The sequence below is a fragment of the Doryrhamphus excisus genome, chromosome 9 (assembly GCF_030265055.1).
Source record: "Doryrhamphus excisus isolate RoL2022-K1 chromosome 9, RoL_Dexc_1.0, whole genome shotgun sequence".
Taxonomy (NCBI): Eukaryota; Metazoa; Chordata; class Actinopteri; order Syngnathiformes; family Syngnathidae; genus Doryrhamphus; species Doryrhamphus excisus.
Genome location: NC_080474.1, coordinates 14,859,297 through 14,881,500, shown reverse-complemented (window position 1 = coordinate 14,881,500; position 22,204 = coordinate 14,859,297). Strand labels below are relative to the sequence as shown.

Here is a 22,204-nt window from a genome sequence, read left to right as displayed (position 1 = left end):
GACAGCTGGGATAGGCTCCAGCATGCCTGCGACCCTCGTGAGGATAAGTGGTAGAAAATGAATGAATGAATGAATGAATAAGATAAGATAGACCACTAAAAATTCATGTTAGAGGCTTGTGTACCAACAATATGATTTACAAGTGGTTATTTTTAGGGTTAATGTTTCCATATAATTGATTTAAATAAGTCAAATGAGGCATGCTCATTCACCGCTTCCTGGCAATGGCTTCCTGATGACACCTGTAGATGTTATGACTTGGCTGTCAGTAACAGCGGGCCAACACAGTCTCATCCAACACTGACACCACCGCATTGGCTTCCACCTTTTTTTTTCTTTCTGCATCCCATGTCACTTGGTGTCCAGCCAGATTATTTGTAGAAGTCTTTATTGGTCACCTCGTCGACTCAAATGTCAACCCTTCCTTCAAAATCGCCTGTGCCACCACTTGCAGTGGCGCCCGGCTATTATTACCTTCCTCTTAAAGTGTGACAGGCCTGGTCCTCGGGAGACGTTGACGTGAGCGTCGCCGGATGAGGCCGGTGTGCTGCGTCAAGCCCAGGTGCTGTTGGCCAATGGGATGGCGAGGGGAAGACCTCTGTGAACCTGATGTGCTATGGGGTTACACTGAAGTGTCTGCTGCTGCATTGTTTGATTACAACTATGGAAGTACACTTTTTGTTCTATTAATTCAATAATTGGGAGTTGGACTGATCCTTTAGTTAGTTAGTAGGGGTGTCACGAGACGAGATTTGGTGTATGATAACATTACTTTTAAGAAAAGTACAATGAAAAAATAGTGCAATCTACTAATTTAATTGCTCCTCACTCTGTGCATATGCAATTGGCCCGAGACAAACAATAAAACAAATCGACAATAGGTCTCACTCCGTTTATGCTGTTGTTCAATGGAACAAACACGCCAGGGTACTGGTATTGTTCCAAGCCTGTGATTGGCTGGCGACTAATCCAGGATGCAACCTGCCTCTTGCCTAAACTCAGCTGGGATAGGCTCCAGCATACCCCAGCGACCCTAATGAGGATAAGCGGCATAGAAAATGGATGGATGGATGGATTGTTCCAAAGTTTGTGCTCATTTTTTAAACAAAGAAATCTTGTCACGTTTTAATCGTACTAAATCTTGTGGCTTTATCGCCCACTAAATGCCATATCCTTTAGATACTGTTGTTGGCAGGGTAGAAACCTTTTACAACATTTTGCAATTAAAAACAAACAAAAACATACTGAGACAAACTTATGGAACTTTACTGCCCCAGAACTCACAGCTTTACTTTAATAATTATAACTATAGTAATCATACTAAATATTAGATTAGTGCTCCCTGGAAGCATGATGTCATATCCCCCTTAATGCCATACCCTTTAGGTACTGTACAAATGCGGACTGTAAAGATTTTTTTTGACTTTTTGCAATGGAAAAAAATGTCACAAAACGACTCGTATCTTCCAAATTGAACTTGAGGGTTTGCTTTGATGCCATACCCATTAGATAAACGTGGGAAACCCCAAACAGAAGGCATAGATCGATTCATTGAATGCATGTACTATGTTTGATAACACAACTATTTGTATTGTATGCCTCCATCTTTGCAACAGTTTGGGTTAGGCCCTTTTTTGTGTAACGTCCGATAAGAACTGCTTGGATGAGTTTGGTGCGGAAGCCAGTCACCCTTGACCTCATAATTGGGCAAATATTCCATACATAAACACACGAACTTTCCCAGAAGATTTGGAAGCTACAAAATGCAAGGAAGTGCAATACATTTTCTTCTACTTGGTCCCAGCTGTAATACTTTTGTCCATATACAATAGCGCACCTTTATCTCAACATGCTCCATTTAAAGTTACGTTTATCTCATTGCTGTCTCTAAATCCGCCTGCAGCCAGAGAAAAGTTACCACTAGCGCAAGTTTGTGTTCATTTCACAGCAAATACTCTGAGACGTGTTCTCTATGGAAATAAACAGGCTCATGGTAATAAAGTGGCCCTGGGCTGAAGCGACGTGTCCACATACATTAACCCTGGCGCGACTCTCACATTTGCAGCGTGCGAGTGAGTGAGAGAGAGAGAGAGAGAGAGAGAGAGGGAGGCAGGCGGTGTGAAAGAGAGAGGGAGAAGTTCACATGTGAATGGTCTTGTGTGAAAAGCAGGATGAATTGAGTCAAGCTGACATAGCATGCCAATAAGCTTTGTCTCATTCCCAATGCTGTATTCATTTGTGCTGCACACACATTTATTGCATGATTGACAATTAGAGGAGGCTGACCTACTTCTTTGGGACTTGTCTTGTGTGCATTGTGTGTGCGTGTGTGTGTGTGCAATGTTAAAAAAAGTGCATTTCAGATACATCTCTCCCTCTTCGTTGCATTTTTCTCATAATGGATTCATATATTTTACATAGAATCTCAGCATTGGCTATCTGTGCAAGGAAAAAATGAATTTGCTACCCCATTAAGCAATGCGAGACATCCAAATGCATCATGCCAATGACATATTTACGAATGCTCTTCATTCTTAAACTTAAAGGAGGGAAAAAAAGAAAACTACAGTATATGTCGTTTTGTTCACAATATTTCTTCCCATATAGGAAATAATAGAAATACTCAAGCTGTGGCCACCTTAAAACGTTGAACAACTGTATAAGCCAGGGGTGGCCAAACTTTTTTGCATATTTTTTTCTGTGTAACTCACCCATGAGATACTAGTATGTGAGAGGTGCTTGATAACTTCTTTTTTAAAAACAATATCTGACATTGTCCAACACTTATTAACACATATCAACTGATACGGATATCTGCAGCACCTCAAACTAGTCAGGACAGATCTTGGGTAATAAATGAACACAATATGCTTCTTGTAGTGTGATGCAACTGGATGCATTTCACAAGTAAACACTGTGCACAATTCGACAAATACTGCAGTATTAAATGAAAACGATAGAAAAAGGCCCATACTTATTTGAAGTATTTTGTCTCAACAAAAGTCAGTCATTTAAAAAATGAAATCATGACCTGTTAGCAATGCAATAATATGTTCTACTATCAACAAGTTAAACAGGTTAGTCATAATTAATTCACAAATAAGAATCCACTTAAATAATACTGCAATAATAGAATTTTCAAAGCTGCTTATTTCTACATGGCATTAACATCTGTGTAAAAACAACCTGAGACAAATCCAAGTGAAATTATAAACTGGGCTCAGTTAGCATATCACACATGAATGCAGCATGAGCAAATTTAGAAATATTAAAAGAAGATGCCTGACTTTCACCTTCCATAACCAATACTTGCATGTAAATTGCATATTTACAATGCAAAGGCCATACTTGGAAATAACTCCAGGTTGCAGACATATTGAGGTAGCAACTTTCTTGTTCTGTGGCTCACGTCATCACTTGCGCGGCAATATCATTATCAGGAAAAAAATTATAATGATATGAACGGATATCTAATTTTTGTGCCAATGTTGGTCGATAATATTGGTAGGACGATTGATTGGCTTATGAACGATAAGCCGATGCGACTGGACACCTGTTTGACAGGCAGGAGATACAGCTGCCGTGGTAGCAGCATCCTGCAGAGACAAGCGATGGTGTTTACAAGTCTAGCAACCAGTTGAAGATGTGTATCTTAACCAACGCAAGAGCCAGGGTTGCTGATGAAAGGATTTTTTTTACATGCTCTGTAGATTACTGTGACTGAAGATGAGTAGTAGTATGCAGGTTAGTAATCATATTGTACGTTTATGCATTCCCACGTCATATCAGCATTTGAGACCAAATGAGGTGGAAAAAAATGGGAAAAATACAAGTATAGTAGTCTCTGTACAGTGGGAGTGGGATATATTTAGATGATGCTTTCAAGGACCATGGAAGAAAGGTAAACATTTACATAAATTACATAAAATTTGATGCACTTATTTACTTATTTATTCATTCATTAATTTTCTACTGCTTATCCTCATGAGGGTCGCGGGGATGCTGGAGCCTATCCCAGCTGTTTTCAGACGAGAGGCGGGGTACACCCTGGACTGGTCACCAGCCAATCACAGGGTACATATAGACAAACAACCATTCACACTCACATTCATAATGTGGAGTCGCCAATTAACCTAGCATGTTTTTGGAAAAACCCGGAGAAAACCCACCCACGCATGCAGGGGGAAAACATGCAAACTCTGCCCGAGCAGGGAATCAGGTCTCCTTGCTGTGGCCTGCGTGCTTACCACTCGTCCACCGTGCAGCCGCACTTATTTACAAATGATTATTATTTTTTAAGTGTTTTTTTTAAATCATTGCGCCTGAAAGGTGGCCCAGCAGTTAGGAAACTCTGCTTTATAACTGTCTTGGGAATATGATGCACTGTTTTCCACATTTTAAAATACCACTGGCTTCTTTATTCTATAATGTAAGATTAATGTCTACAACAAATGTAACCAAAGAATCGTATAGAATCGAATTGCATCCTTTGTACACTGAACAACCTACAGCATGTGTATGTAGCCTGGAGGAACAGGAACAGGAAACGGCACAGCTGTGTGTAAAACCCAGCCGATGTCAACACAAATAGCGAATGTTTACAGACGCACACTGCAGAGCTTAGTCGTGGATGAACATGAGTATACTCAACTACACCGACGCTGCTGTGAGCATCAGATAAGGGAACGAATATAAAAAAAAAATGTGACTGTATCCGCTGTTGCTGTTATATAAACTTTGTTTGATGTGAGCCTGACAAAGCTGTTTTATTTTTCCTGTGTTCAAAAAATGGACTTGTGAAAGGTTCTTCCCTGAGCAAATAAACGACACAAAGAGGGGTTTGATCTCCGTAATGCGATCTTGTATTTCTTTGCATTGTCTCCAGTTCCTAGCGTGGCATCTAAAAAAAAAAAGGAAAAAAAGGTCATTTGATCGCCACACAAGGACCTTTTTGGGCTTTATTACACTCTCTTTCATCTCGCCTTCCTGTCATGCTTAAAACAAAAGAAATTGATCACCTTTATTAAAACAAAGCTTTGTTTGATGTCTCCTCGAGGTCAATGAGCAAGCGTCCTTTGCCACCAGCCTCTCAATGAACGGATATTATTACCACTCAAAAAAAAGGGAATTACACAAACTGAATATCCCTTTCTAACCTTGAGAGACGGACACTTAAGAGCCACTAGCCTGCGAAAAATGTTTTTTGATATGCTCGTGTCATTTAATCACAAAGCATTTTTTATTGCAGAGGCATGCATGGAACAATTTTGCAGGATATTAACTCCCTGACTAAAGCCTGGCTTGTATCTTTTTTTTTTTTTTTTTGCGGGGGTGAGTCAAGTAGGAGTCCCAGGAGGGAGGGCGGTGGACTTGCTTGTTTCCTCACATAAGTAAGTGATCTAAACCAACACAATACACAGGTAGACCAAAATAGCCGTAAAAAGATAAAGGAATCAGGAAGCCTTAAACTGACAGATACGTATATTTTAAAGGGATAGTTCAGATTTTTGACATGAAGTTGTGTGACATCCTCAGCAACAGCGTAGTCCATTAACAGTGATTTACCCACACTTGGTCTCCTAGCCAAACCTTAATGTCCCCAGCAGCTAAGCAGAACTACATTCTTTATCAACCAAATCCAACCAGAACTGGACTTAGGAGAACAAATGGGGGGTAAGTCGCCCTTAATGGACTATACAACTGATGGGCATAAGACTTCATGTCAAATCTGAACTATCCCTTTAAATCAAGAAATAAAAAAAAATGCATTTGTGATGTGGGTAATCCAGCAGATACACAGGTCCCAAGAATGATAATACTAGCCTTTGCCATGAAAAACACATCCACAAATACTTTACATGTACTTATTATTGCATTTGACACTTGTGGTTATAGTCATTATAAATGAGTATCCGTTATGTCAGTCACTTATGCATCAGGGGTAGCATGAGCACTATTTACCTTATTTACCTTATTCCACGAATTCATCATAAAGCAGTCATGCTACTTACAATATTAGTAAACATTCATTAATTTTCTACCACTTATCCTCACAAGGGTTGCGGGGGGTGCTGGAGCCTATCCCAGCTGTCTTCGGGCGTACACCCCAGCCAATCACAGGGCACATATAGACAAACAACCATTCACACTCGCATTCATACCTATGGACAATTTGGAGTCGCCAATTAACCTAGCATGTTTTTGTAATGTGGGAGGAAACCGGAGTACCCGTAGAAAACCCACATATACACGGGGAGAACATGCAAACTCCACACAGAAATGGGATTGAGATGGGATTGAACTCGGGTCTCCTAGCTGTGAGGTCTGCTGGCTAACCACTGGACCACCATGCAGCCCATTACAATATGATAATATTGTTGCCGGTACACATATACTGGTTGCAGTAACTGGTTAACTGCCACATTTACTGGCCACAACATTAGGTAACCCCCTTTGCAGTGGCTGCATCAAACACTGCATGGCTATGGTCAATGGAGATGTAGATGTCCATTGGCAGACCCAAGACCAAATAAATGGGAGGGCAGCATCAGGAAGAACATCCAGTATAAAAGCTATGCCAAACAAATCATGCGGTTGACTTGCTGAAACGGGAAGAGCTGAAAGACATTAATTATATCTGATTGGATAATTTTTTTTTTCTGAGCTGCTCTCTGTGTTGTGGTGCCTCCAAGTCCCCCTGGTGTGTGTGTGTGTATGTGATAGGAAGACAATCTCTGAATTGCTTGAGGCATCAAGAGTCATTTGGCGCCACCTGTGCATGTATAAATCTCTCGACTCAGAATATAAGATGGATTGTATTCTTCAGACTAGGGATGAGCAAGTACACCACTATCTGTATCTGTTTTTTTTTAGGGAAAACATACCAAATTGAATTAAAATCAATGTAGTATATCAATATGTTGTTAGCATTTACTGGACAAATACTCGATTTTCGACCTGAAGACTTCTAGGTTTTGGTCTTTTGTTGTTGCTGTGATATGCACGTGTTTTGATGGTTTGAATTGTGTGAGGTGGAAAGTTCAAAAAGGGGGTTATTTTTGGTGACAGGGAGCCACATTGCCATGACAGCCCTACGATACCCGGCAGCCCGTTTTATTTCAACGCCTCATCCACTGTGGTGGGAAACTAATCACGTTTTTAGACGCAGAGTGTTATCAAGATGCACGATGGCACCCTGCATTCCTGCCATTCCTGGCATTCTGCACGGAGTGTTGGTGCCTGAGGACCTCTCAAAGGGGCACGGGGGGGGGAGAGATGTGGGGGTCTTTGCATGCTGGGCCCCGGCCTGTTGACAGTTCCCTTGGCACTGTTGTCTCAGCGGGAAGACATCAGTCGCAGGAATGGACCAAGGCTGTGGATGACAGCCGTCTGGTCAGCTAGAGGAGATTAGACTTTCACTCGTGAGGTCATGGTGTTCCCAGAGTGGGTCGTGTTTGGGTATTGTTGGAGGGAAGAGGTCAGGTGGACTATTAAAAATACGCTTCCTGAAACCCTGACTCTGCGTTCTCCTAACTGCCACGTTGGGGCAACATCAGGGGGAGGTCGTCCATCTCCTGACGAGAGCACGATTTAATTGAAAACAATATTACACGCCTTCATAACACCGGGGCAGCCGTTTCATAGATAATAGTTTTACTGTACAGTAGAACCTCTCTCTCTAGTTCCTCTGCCCTAGGTTTGCTCTTGACAGATCTGAACAAATCCTCACATTTATACCCCCGCCGGTATTAAACGCTCATGTAGCGTGTTCATTCATAAGGTCGTCCGAGACCCGACGCATTCTCATAAGTCTCCTTTAGCTGCGCTGATGGCTGGTGTCAGGGTTGTCTGCCGACTGAAAGGAAACACGGGAAGATAGCGTTTGATCCGTGATGGAGTATATGGGTCTGCGTCAAGAGTGGAGCGCTTGTGATTAATAACATCTGTGGTTAAGGGAAAAAAAAAAAAGTCCTAATGAAAGCTCTTGAACATATCTGTGAGAGGCGATATGTTGACAGTGGATGATGCAAATGAGGCTAAATGTGAACCTGAAATGAATGACCCCCACCGCTGTCGACTCGCAGCCTGCCCGTTTACACCGCAAAGAGCCCGGCTGTGACACTCTCCCTCCTTTGTCTCAAAGTGCTAACTGTATTTAATTTCACATCTTATCGGCGCCAGGCTTTGTCTGTCTTGCGAGTCTCTGCGCGGCGAAGGCGACCCCCGGAGATAAACTCTGTCAGGCTCTGGGGTGATTTATTAAATTCTGATTTCTGTGAAGGACTTTAATGTCGAGGAGGGGGCTGGAGGGGAGGAGAGGGAAGGAGGGAGGGGTAGGGGGAGAGAAAATATGTCGCAGGTGTCTCTGCCAGCTCTGGGCTACAGTTCTCTCTCCATTAGCGGCATTGTTAGCTATAAAGACGCTTGAAAGAAAGACTCAAGTAGGAATCTATGTTGAATTTCCTGTCTTTGTTGTGGCACCGGCCTTGTCCTCTACTTCTCCCCACCACCGCCACCCCCCCCCCATAACCCACACTCCACTCCCACTCCACCCAGCAGTATCAAGTCTCCCATGTTTGGACTGCAGATATCCACTTGGGTCGCTTTCAGGGAGGGCTTGACCCAGCTCAGGTTGATATTTTAATGCTAATCTTCCTCACGACACCTGCACTGGGAAGCAGGGGTTGCCAAATCTATTAGGTAAATCCTTTGACCCCGCTCGGCCCCGTAATATTTAAAATAAAACCTGATATTCAGGTCTACTGGATTTTTTTTGACAACTTCAGCAACTTCTACTGGAAGCTTTGGGACTTCAAGTCAACATATTCTAGACCAGGGGTCTCAAACATGCGGCCCGCGGGCCAAATGTGGCCCGCAGGACACTAGTTTGAGGCCCCCGCCTTGATATGAAAGTTTAATGTTAGTGCGGCCCGCGCAAGTTTGATATGGATGCTGTATGGTATCATGTGCCCAGAAAAAATTATTACGTTTGATTAATGTTCATGTTAAAGGTTAAATAACTGGTAGTTATCCTCCCTATCCGTGTGGAAGTGGTAGGTTTTTGGCTATTTAAGTTTAAAGGAAATAACTTGAAGGCTACCGTTTAGGTCGCTAGCTCTCTAGTTTGCGAGTTAGCATGTGTCTCAAGACCCTGCAGTTGCGCAATATGTTGTAAATAAAAAGAGGATAAATGTGACTATAGTCGTGTTTTGTCATGTCTACAGGACTCTAATAATGCTTTGTTAATTTTAATCTGAAAAAAAAAAACAATTTGTCTACCCACCAACTATATGTGGTTTCTTAAGTTTTTATTATTTGCCGTTTTATTATAATAATAATTATTATATTTATTTATTTATTACTGATTGATTTTCTTTATTCTTGATTTGTTTATTTATTTTTCATCTTATTTTGTGTAGAAAAATAAAAAGCAAAATATTTGAGAACAGTGGAATGTTTCATCAGAGCTTTTCTTCTAAGACCTTCTAAACAGTTGCCCAAAAAGGGGCGAATAAATTGATATAAACTTTGGAATATGTGCTACAAAACCCACAGATTGAAATTTAGAGAATTTCTTTGAGGTCTCACATTGTGACCAGAAGTAAAAATAAATAAATAAATAAATAAAAAGGTTTGATTACATTCAGTCTAGTATTCCGGAACTTAAGTTTGTTTGACCTAGCCTCGTTATCCTGCCGTGATTGAGCCCCCTCGGATACCTTCATCTGCATTGTTCTCGGCGAGTCAGCATCTTTTGTCTTTGCCACTGATTTGTCTTTTGATCTGCGCGAGTGATTTATCTACCCCCCCCCCCCCCCCCCCCATTTGGAATGATGCTGGCCTAACCTTGCCAGGACCAAACAAAAAGCTCTCTCATGTATTTTGATGCTCTTTGTGAAAACGAGACACATCGACGTGGAGAGAACTGTGTGAGGGGGTGGTCTTACAGGGGAGAGCGGCATAATTTCCATTCGGAAGTGGCGTGCTATCCAAACTGAAAATGATTAAAAAGCTAGCAAGTGGATTTAAGCAGATACTATGGGAGTGTAAACTGATGGAATCGGGACACAACTGCCTTGTCTGGAAAACACCAGAAGTTGGGGATGAGTGGGGTTGCAGGAGAGGAGGAGGGGGCGGGGGGTGCCTTCGGAGTTAGACACCCCTGAGGGGATTGGAGGTGTTTGCCTTGTGTGCTGTTTTTCCACCCTCATGTGCAGCTGTTGAAGCCCTCCTCCCTCCTCTTGCCAGCTGCCAGAGAAACAAACTTAAGAGTGGGGAGAAAGATGGAAAAGGTAGGAAACATGGGGGGGGGGGGGGTGGCGGCACTCCACACCTGCTGCCCGGTGAAAGAGAAACGGCATGCAAGAGTAAAGACTAGAGAGTAGGGCGCTAAAGCCAAAACAATTTGTTAAATATGGGAGTCAGATAAAAGCCAAACAGGTGGTGGTTTTCAGGGGCTGGAGGGGGTGGAGGGTGGGGGGGGGGTCTCATGCAGGTAGGCTACAGTATCACACAGGAAACCTTTTGGTATTCACTCAGCGTGGCTATCTCAAGTGCACATCTATGCACTGACTATAAAGAGGTTGTTTCCGGAAAAAGGCGCCTGTCCGTTTTTTTTTCTTTTTTTTTCTTGTTGTTCCAGATGTTTCTGCGCTTTGATTTGATCAACATTGTTGTTTGGGGGTCAAGGCCCCTCTCCTACGTGTTTGTCTGGGATCGCAGAATAGGAGAGGAAACTTTTCCTCCCTGTTAATTATTTTTCCATCAACGCTCTGAGACTTCAACACACATACGTCTTAGGCAACCGTAGGATTTCTTTTAACAGTGCTATGATGGCAATATATAGATACAACTCCACCAAGGTCAAATTTTATGCAAAAGTATACGAAAAAGATTAAGATATGCCTTTATTCGTCCCTCAGTGGCGAAATATGTATTGCACAGCAGCAAGAGTACAGAGTCAGTTAAGCAGTACAAAATACACAATATAGAAAAATAAACAATATAAACAACCCAAGTATTAACAAAATCAACAGTTTTTCCCAGAGTTATATACAATACGGTATATAGATAATATGAAACGAGATGAGATATATGACCAGTCTATACACTGAGATCTTGTTAGAGAGTTAATATGAGGTATTATGGAAATACTTCACATAGAAAAGATGGTTGTTTGTTCATTGAACACCACTTCCTGGTTCATGTGGGATGAGGAACACATTTAAATCTAATATCATTCATTGTACAAACAATGATATCTTTTACTTATATTAACTGCTGGACACAAAAGGGTGAAACTTTGTCAAATCACAATCCCTACCTTGTTGCCTATGCGATTATTTTGTTGACAAATACACCACATGTTATTAAACTGCAACTCAATGCAATTTATATAACAACCTACTGTAACTTTAGGGAGTTTAGAGGAACCACAACAAAGCTTGATAAGGACTTCTAGGTGACCAAGAACTGCATTTGTGTAAAATTTGAGCATCTAATTCTTCAACAACTTCTGAAGGAAAACACCAAAAAGTGATGAAACAGTGCCTCCTAAACAAGTATTTTATTAGTGGCAGCTAATCAAATGATGGCACAGGTGAGTGAATCACATTGCTGTGACAATTTGAAGTGGTCACAATGAAACACCACCCATTAGATCCAATACCAAGTGCTGATTTTGCACAAGCTACAAAATCTAGCGGTTCCATTTCTCTGTGTATTTTTGACCAATGAGTATTTTTTTCTGGATTAAAAACACTTTACTAGTACATAAATGTGTCTATTCAATAATGTTTCATTTTTGGTGCACAACTTATAAAAGGCAAAGTGCCTAGAAGTCTCTTAACAATCCAGATTTCCATGCAACGTCATGATCTATGTAGGAAAACAACCACAAGAAATGATAATCATTTCATCTTTATTTGAGATTCTCATATGATGCCACAAAAATTAGATGATATCATTATGGCAGTCTTTTCATATTACATGGGGGCAAGTTCGGGCAAGTAGTTCTCACCTCAAGGATTCCCCATGGGCAAGTCATTTTTGTTTTTAATGTAGAGCCCTGAAGTATTGAGTGAGTGAGTTTATTTTCATGCAGATTTCTGCACTGAAACTTAGCTTTTTTGATTGCTGTCCAAAATATTCATTAAATCTACTAAAATATGCAATCTTTGTCATCGAATTGAATTTCTCTGTATCAGAGATGTGCAGAGACCCTTTCTTGCAATCGCCCCCCTACCACTTTCCTTCCTGTTCCCCAATTGTCAATTTAGCTGACATTATCTAAACAATAAATATTAAAACTAATTAAAAGAATGTCTGTTAAATGTTGATAAGGCTGAGCTTATGTTTTCTCTGTAACTTTGCCCTGCCAGAAGACTTGCTACAGGCCCGTCCGTCTTAAGCGCAGGAAGTTATGAAACCGTAACCGCGACTGTCGCCGTATCATTTACACAAGGAAGTTTTGCAGCCCTTTTCCACAGCGGCGGCGCTATTGACTGGAGTCCATAAAACAGCTTTATTAAAAATGACACCATTCCGCTCCATATTTGCTCGGCAGCGGCGGCTCATCTAGATTAGGTCACATGTTTGTAGGGAAGTGTGGCCAACAATAGGCAGAGTTTATGACAGATAGCAGCTGTCTGGGCTCACTGTGTTGTGATAACATACTGCGCGCCCGTGCATCTCTAAATCTGCTGCCTTCTCCTCCTGATAATCTGCTTCTCTTTTCAACAGTAAACTGTCTCAGGCCCACAATTCAAAGGCAAGTCAGCGCTCTTTCCAATTTCCTGTGACCGGCCACACTTGATAGTAAATCATGAAGCCCTGTTTGGTGCTTTTTTTTGTGTGTGTGTTTTTTAGGTGGTGGTGGTGGGGCATATTCCGCGCTATTGATGCAACTGTTAACTTGATGTTGCGCAAGTTCAGACAGGAAATGGTCATGTTTCTCAATGACAGAACTTTTATCTTGATTAAAAACCTTGCAACATATTATTTGGCAGACACAATAACTGACATTTTCAAGATGGAAGGTTATGATTTCACGTCTTTTTACTTTTATTTAAGATCATGGGAGTGCAAAGTTTTTCCAGCACGGGCCGCATACAGACAAATAAGGATGGAAATTAAAGGAAAATATACATTTTGAACATTAAAAATGCTAAAACTAATCCAATGTAAGTTGACAAAGAATATTAGTGTATTATCAATGTAATTAATAATGACATTTTATTTTTAGAACATGTTGAATGCCTATAAAAACCTATAAAAAAATGAAAAATCTGTGGTCCAAAAATGACAGCCCTGCCCAGATTGCTTTGTTTGGAAGACATACTTGCATACATGTCATACAGACAGTTTGTCATGGACTATTACTTATGGAAATGGAGAAATTTCAAGTCAATCTGATTTACAGGGTATAAACTTTGTGGTTTGATAACAGCACCAGCATCTGGAGTTTCAATAGCAATATAATAGCATGTTTTGACAATGTTTTACCCTTTTGTGTGCAGTGGTTCAAGAGTAGAAGTGGTGTTATATAATTAGGACATGGGTATCATTTATGGTGCCCCCTATGGGTTGTTGTTAGAATGCTTTGGAGGACATGCTAGCAAACATATACAGATATTAATACAGATATTACAGTGAATATCTGTATTATGGAGAAATAGTTGTGTATCAAATTTCACAGTGATTTCAGCAAACAGTAAAGTTTCAGTAGTGGGTGATTTGTGTGAGAAATTTCAAGTCAATCCATATAGGAAATATAGTAGGAGTACATGTTTTGAGACATTTCTACCTTTTTGTGTGCAGCTCTTATACTGTATTTGATGAACTAGTCAAGTGCATGTGTCACCGTCCACAGCCTTAATAGCTGCTACCAAACACAAAAGCCGTATAATTGAGGCTATCATGCAGTGGGGCTGCCTCATGTTTAGTGTGTTTTTTCCCAGCAGCCCCCCCAGGGCAACTGGAAGGCATCAAGGACACCTGGGTGTGCGACTTTATTAAAGTATGAAATGAGAGGTCAGTGACGTCCACGGTCCCACACATGACATCCCGCTGCTGGCCCTTTTTCTTCCCATAACCCCACTCCCCCACCCCACCCCCCCACTCCCCTAGCTGCCCTGAGCTGTGATGGCTCCTGTATGAAAGTGTGTTTCATGAATCCCCCCAAGGGAGCCTCTCAACTGCTGTCTGTGCCACTGATACAAATTTAATTCCTGATTTTTTTTTTTTTTTTCTGATGGAAGCCATGTCTGTCAGGGCTTTTAATTACCGTGCCCACGTCTGCACATATTGCTGTGTTTATTGGAAAATTCACATCCAAAATGTACATTTTAATACGACATTCAGTACTTTTCTTATCTTTTTTTCTTGATTAATGCTCACATTTTTAAAAATGCAAAACAATCCACATGACAGGTCTTCAGAAAAGGAGCGACACAAACTAAATTATTTGGGCTTCACTGTAAATCCGCAGGCTGACAATGGCTTGTTTGTACTGGCCGGCTATTTGCGTCCTAATAGCTGCACAGTATCATTGTCAACCTCTTATCGAGGCCGCCAAAGTGCGTTGTGACACCTCAATGCTGCCTATCTCGGCTCTATATTTACACGTGTACTACTCAATGTATATTTAGTCAGTGCGGTATGATGACGCAGTGCAGCGAATGATCCGTGTTGGCATTTTTGAATAAGTACTACAAACACCATTGGGAGACGATAGCTAATTTCCATTCATTTTAGCTACTGTATGCCAACTGTAAGCATTTGTCATATTTCTATATTGTAGAAATTATCATTAGAACATGCTGTCTGACTGTTTGACACATTGTTAAATAGATTTTTATCTTTGTGTCACCATCTATGCCAGGGGTGGGCAAACTTTTTGACTCGCGGGCCGCATTGATTTAACAAAACGGGGGGGGGGGGGGCAGACTATGTATTTTACACGTAACAGTCCACCTGGTATTACTGTATCTGTAAAAGTGTCACACAATCTGCTATTATTATTTATTATTTTATATTTATATTTAAATATTTTATATTTAAATATTTTATATTTAAATATTTTAAATTTTATTATTGATGCCAGTTCGTATGTTGAGTTTAAATGAAATACTTTGGAAAGAACGGACGGGCCGTATTCAAACACTTGGCGGGCCGGATGTGGCCCCCGGGCCGTAGTTTGCCCACCCCTGATCTATGCTGTAATCCACAATTATTGTGTTTTTTTTTTATTACTTTTCAAGTTAAAAAGGGAGACTATAAAACACACGGTGGCACACCTGCAAATTATTCATAATATAGCGGCAAAACATAATGTAACAAAAATGATTGAATTGTTTCGGAAATCATAATACATATTTGAATTATTTTCAGAATAATCAACATTCAGTCCACAATATTGAACCTGGTTTTTGATACTATGCTTCCATCCATCAATTTTCTGTACTTGCTTGTGGACTTGGGTCCTTTAGGTCACGGGTTAGGTTGAGCCTATCCAATCTGATTTTAGGCAAGAGGCAAGTACATAACATTTTGAAGTTTGCGGTTTAATTTTTATCATGATTTTTCAAACATGTACTCTATTAATTAATAAATCATACCGTTTCATGTTAGAATGCAGCCTATTTAAGTGAAAAAATATTCAGATTTAAGCAAATTGTTGTCATAATTAAGCAGTTTTTGGCTGAATGAACTGAAATAGAAAAATAAGAATATAGTATTCTACATTGGTCACTACAAGTCAGTAATTGTTTGGTGAGTTAAGTACAATAGGATTTTATTGCAGGTTTAAATTATTTCCCAATAGACACAATAATAACAACATGGATTGGTTTTCCGGCTGTGTGACTGTATGGGTGTTATTTCATGTCTAGAGTATTTTTATAACGAGAAAAAATTTATATTGTGGGCTAACTCGTCACTTTTGAGAAATTGTCAACCTTCACAACGTCTTTGTCTAAACAGCCTAGCTACTAAAGCTAAGCTCTGACGGACCAGATTATCTTTTCACTCTTGTTTTGTGTTGTGTTTCCGACTACTTTGTATGCTGTTCCCTAATGGTTGCATTTGTGCCGTAATTGTGAGGGTTTTAACATTTTTAGCCAATTAAAAATCTCCCCTCGTCGCTCCGAGGAACGATGGAAGAACCGTCTTTGATGTTCTTTAATCAGGCCGAGATGTATTGTCATCTTCTTTTTTTTCTCAAAGAGGCAGAAAAATGCCAGATACATCTCAGATTTTTGCGTCGACAGACTTTGTGAAGATGATGGTTTTGGTAGCCTCTGGCTCTCCCTTGAACTCTCGCATTCTGGGGGCACAGATCCCTATCTTACCCCCACTTGTATTTTTTTTTTCCCAAAGTGTCTAAACAGGATTAGGAAGACAAGCGCTTGTGTTTCTGCAGCACCAAGGAAGCGTTGCACAATGATTCAGCCGAGCTTGACTAAAGATCTTAGTCAAGCTGTTCTTTTCTCACCTGGGAGACCAGCTTTTAGACGTCCTCTCCAAGACACGCTGAGTTAATCAAAAGAGTGTTTTATTGTTTTTTTGTTTAAAGCAAACTCTCTCACAAATTTAGATCATAATGTTTATTTCTTCCCCACTGTTAGCTGGATGCCGCTAAATACAGATTCCAACTGTTCAGTGGTAGAAATGGTCAATTAAGTTTTTCTAATTGCAGTTCAATAGCAAGGTTGAGTTTAAACAGAAAAAAAATCGTGCCCAAAATGACTTATTTTAATAGTTATCCTCCAATATTTTGGAGTAAGGATTCTTTTGTTGGTGTTAAGCTAGGTAACTTAGCCTAACACAGTTAACAAGTGAATTTTTTTTTAAAATCTTTTAAAATTTTTTTAAAATGTGTTAATTTTTATTAAGAAGTAGAAACTATTAACTTCCTTTATCCAAAGTTTAATTTCTTAAGGTGTTGCTGCTGTTGTTGTGCTAGCTGACTTAGCCGATGCTAGCTTGTGGCTGTGATAGTGGCTAGTACCCACTATCTGTATCTGTATCTGTTCACCCATCTAAATGATCTGTATTCTTATCTTTACTGCATAAACACGATCGTGCATCAGTCACTGATGGTGACTGATGCACAATCGTGCTCACTGTCTTAGGAAAAAAATCACTGTGTAGTCATGAAACAACTTTAAGATTGCAAGCTGCATACTGCAACATATTGATAGTGGAAGTACTTGTTGTTGTGCTAGCTGACTTAGCCGATGCTAGCTTGTGGCTGTGATAGTGGCTAGTACCCACTATCTGTATCTGTATCTGTTCACCCATCTAAATGATCTGTATTCTTATTTTTACTCCATGAACACGATCGTGCATCAGTCACTGATGGTGACTGATGCACAATCGTGCCCACTGTCTTGGGAAAAAAAATCACTGTGTAGTCATGAAACAACTTTTAGATTGCAAGGTGCATACTGCAACATATTTATAGTGGAGTAATATTTTATGTATGTATCATACACGCTCTTGTGCTCCTTTGCAAGTGGACCTAATGCACACTGCCATCGTCTCGGGAGAGGCGGTAGCTGTGTGTGATTGGCCAATCACAGAGCGTGAAGACTGAATACATAATGAGCATTTTCTTTAAACACAAATACGGATAATGACGAAATGTACTTGTTTCATATTTTTAATTTAATTTATTTATTTTTTGCAAGCAGATGTGTTGCTAAATGTAGCCAGGTTAGCGTTGCCCTAGCTTGTTTGCTGTCTTGTTTGTCAAAACAACCGTCCCACATTTCAAAGTGCTGACGCCCTGTTAAAGACATCTGTGGTGCTGAGCCCGCTAATTTGGCCTTGCATATATCATAGCAAGTTCACAATTTATTTTATTTAAAATGTGATACAAATTAAATCACAACCTGTCAGTATTTAATGAATACTGTTTTTCTGTGCAGGAAATCTCAGTACTATTGTTATAGGAATAGGCTTAAATGTATGGTGTTATATTTGTTTTCTAGATTTACTACTTAGCTAACAAATTGTGGCTTCTTTGGTAATTCTAAGGATATTCTTATGAAGTGTGTTGATTTTGTAACGCAAATACCCGGGTCCTGTTCCCAGCGTTATAGAAAATGGTAATTCTTATAGCACCCAGACAATTATGTGTGTCTAAAGCAGGCGTAATTAAGTGCCCGGAGTGTCCACCAACTGATAGAGACACTTTAGTGAAGAACACAGAACCCCCTCTGCATCCCTCTGTTCATTCTCTGGGACTTGTGGGACAGGACAGGACAGAGAAGAGGGCGGACATTCCTCAAAATACTTCCCCGAACTAGGACAAGTGGCAAACAGACAGTGACAAGTGGCTGGTGCAGCGTTACTAGGACGGCGGATCCAAAGTGATGAACTGCATGGGGAAAACAGCGCAGGGCTCTGGCTTATCCTTTATCCAGAAAAAAAAAAAAACAGTGAAGAGTCTCACTGGCTGAGAATAAAAATGTGTTTAGCGGCATTCTAAGGAGAATTTGATTAGGTGGGGGGGGGGATGTGCCGGAACACGGCGTAGCGAGGCCAGGTAGTTAATAGGGGTCAGCGCTTGGGGCTGAAGTGTAAATTGGCAGGGGTGCATCAATTAGAAGGTGGCAGAGGCTAGGATAAAGAACTAGGAGAATAAGCATATAATCTCTAGCACCGCTAGCAAGATGCTGTAGCGGAAAGGACTTGCTAGAATGAAGTTAATGAGACAAAACGTTCACAATGAGATCTGATGATACCCCCTGAAGATATATACATACCGAGTTGATGTCACGTTAATTCACATTTTTGGGTTTAGCTAACAAAAGAGGGTTGGGTGTGGCTGATTGGTCAACACAATTGTTACTGTGTATTAGTATTAGTACACACAGATCACTGATTTGTACATAAAGTACATAGCTGGGTACTTGATGGTACCGTGTCTACCAGCCCGAGTCCAAAGCGTGTCAAGCTGACACCATGACAAACAATAAACACATATGCTAACCTTAGCTCACACAATTGTGCCATATCACTGGCTGCTGTATTATACTCCATAGTCTCCACTTTGCTGCAGTGCTCCGTTTTCTTGCTGACCTCCTCTTGGATCAAATTTGAGGACTTGCTAGCTTTAGCTCACCCCGGATGTTGTGCCTTATCAATGGCTGCTGAATTATACTGCACACAATTTTCATGCTGCCCTCAGTCTCCACTTGGATCAAATTTAATTACATATGGTATGTTAGCTTACCTTTTGCTCTGGATGAAGCAGTATTATACTCCACAGTTTCCACTTAACTGCAGTTCTCTTGTTTTCATGGCTGTCGTCAGTGTCCTCTTGGATAAAACCAGTAGACAATCATTCTCTTCCATATTAGTGCTTCTTGTTCCATTATGTTCCGATATACTCAATGATGTTTCTTTTTTTAGCTTTGGAGACAAGTAGAAGTGGCAAGTTGTACAGGGAAGCATCATTAGCTGCATCATGGACCTACATGTGTTTGCATGGAAAGAATAGAAGCTGAACACTCCTGGATGGAGAAGAGCCACTTGAACATGCCGTGCGTAGGATCCAGGAATAAAGAAACTCAAGTGGGCTTTTTCTACCTGAATGGAAGCGAGCGTGAATGCATCGTCTCTGAATATGCATGTCCTTGTGAGCGGCTTATTCCTAACACAGGGACGTTTGATTACACTGCCCTCACCTCTCCACGTGGTCCGAATAATCCCAATATTGAACTTCACGGTGAACGGGAGGGCCACCGTGAAGCTTACACCAGCAATCTTGCATAGTTTAAGTGTATATTGAAAAAGAAGGCAATCTCACTTATTGAACACATTCACCCCAGAGGGCAAAGCGCTACAGTAAATGAACACCATACACTCTCAAAATCGCACACTCCTTTATCCCGCTGGAGTGCACCATGAAAGAGGAGCTAACAAAAAAACTTAGGTAAAAGTAGGAGCATCAAACATGTATTTCAATACCTTGTAAACAAAATCTGCCAGGCAGATAAATGATAAACGCAATTAAAGGCAAATTCAATTTGAGTGCGCGCTGTCCATCTGTCACGCTGAAACAAAAGACGAGGTGCCTCCATTAGGAACAATTCCACCCCCTGCTCATGTTAATTTGCTTGCAGCAACGTTTTTTTTTTTTTGGTTCCAGAAAAAAAGAGGCCGCAGGAAATGCCAAGGTGGCTCACAGGAAGTCCAGTAAAAGAGCCTCAAAACATGATCAAACCTCCATCTGGATGAACAGTTATTAGTTCATTGTTTGATTTTTCTCGACTATATATATATATATATATATATATATACTTGTATTTGTCCTTTCAAGATACTGATTCTATTACATGTACAGTATGCATAATCGTAAGCTTCGTTGCAGTTGACAGTGGTAGACTGTATCATATTGCATCTTTACATTTTACAGAGGTTAGCTTTTTTTTTTTGCACTTGCATTGCAGAAGAAATGTGTGGGTAGCATCTAAGACGACACTGAGCATATTATTTTTCATATTTTACTATTGCACTGTGTTTATTTCTTTAGTACTTGTATCGCCTATAGCAAAACTTGAAGAATGTGCATCCAGCGCACAAAACTTTGCGTGACATATTTATTAGGTTATTTATCTAGGTGGCATTTTTTATCTTTTGACTTTTTTTGCAACAAAAAAATACATTTGTTATTATTATTATTATTAGTGCATACTTTAGATGGGTTATATTCATAATATATAAAATCTGATCAGACAAAAAGACCGTTTATGGTATTTTACGTTCAACAAGGCTAACTTATTTTTACACTTGTACTTCACATTGCACCTTTGTTTTAAAATGTTGTCATTTTAACTGTAATTTTTTACATACCCACATGGGTTAGTTTCACTTTATAGTTGATAATGTTAATATGTCACTTTGTTTATTATGGCCACAGTTTGACCCTGGAACTGGTTATTTCTATTACCATATATGGTCATTACAGCATTTCTCAGAGTTTTTGCATGGTGTAATTAGACAAGGAACTGTTAGTTGTGGACATTTAAAGGGGATAAGTCACGAGGTTATGCTGTATGTGTGCAGGGTAATGAAGTAGAGAGTCATTCTGTGTTGTCCATTAAAAGTAATCACAAAGTAGCTGAAGCGTGAGAAATGAAATTAGTTCCTTCCGATGCAGAACACACAGCAAACGTATTAATTATACAACAATGCCGAGCTGGAGGAATCCCTCTGTATATTTTAAACGTTATTCCGCTTCATCCTGTCGGAGCCGGCAGCCAGTCGGAGCCTTTTTCCGGCTGCCGTTAGCCGGTGCTCTCCGGGCAAATTGTTTTGGTGACCCGTGGAATGTTAGAGGAAATGCTTCTTTTTCATTGCCGCTCCCTGGAGTGGACAAGGCCGTGGCCCCTGTCATCGGCCCTGCTGCACACTAGCCAATGACCACGCGCCCATGTGTGTTTTTATCCCTTCATCGCTTCGACCGAAGTGATCTTTTTTTTTGTGTGTGCACTTTTCAAATCCTGCTTTGCACCCGTAAAACAGACCCAAGACACTTCCACATTCCGCTGAAAGACAAGTTAAAAAGTAATCAGTGCAGTCAAATATGCTCCACAGATCAATTAAGTGTTTACAGCCTGTAAGAACGGGCAGCACAATAGCCGAGCTGTCTCTGGCGAACCCCAGAGGATGGCGTAGCGATGTTTCATTAAGACCACTAACTCCCCCTCACCACCATCACAACTATAAACACACATTAATTAAGGCACACACGAAATGCAAGTCTCTGAGCTTGCACTATGGTAATGATGATATGACCCCAAAAGGAGAGGTGCACCAAGGGTCAGCGAATAAAAGCGGCGAGAGCTGCAGGAAAACCGTCTTAACTGGTCCAATTCAAATTAGACCCAGATTTGCTTAACTGGCTAATTTGGATGTGCATGAATGTAGCTTCATTTCCTGCCTGCCTGCCTGCCTGCCTGGTCGCGATGTGTTCTGTTCTAAAGCAATAATGATGTCAAGATGGCAATTTGCTCTTTGTCAGCACTCCACGATACGCATATTGTAATTCACCGTAAAAAAGGAGAGACGGCAATACAGACGTTTACAGTCCTAAATTTTGTTAGTTTACATTGCACTGTTAATGCTAGGAAATACAGAGGAATCTTCAGAACACATTTAAAAGCAGAGAATTTGGGGTGCGCCGATCTATCGG

At 40.6% G+C, this 22,204-nt stretch overlaps 1 protein-coding gene across 2 annotated transcripts in view; it reads left to right on the top strand.

The window, feature by feature from the left end:
- Positions 1-22,204, top strand: part of dachd (dachshund d) — a 140,641-nt gene that overhangs the window by 9,772 nt on the left and 108,665 nt on the right. The window lies entirely within an intron of this gene.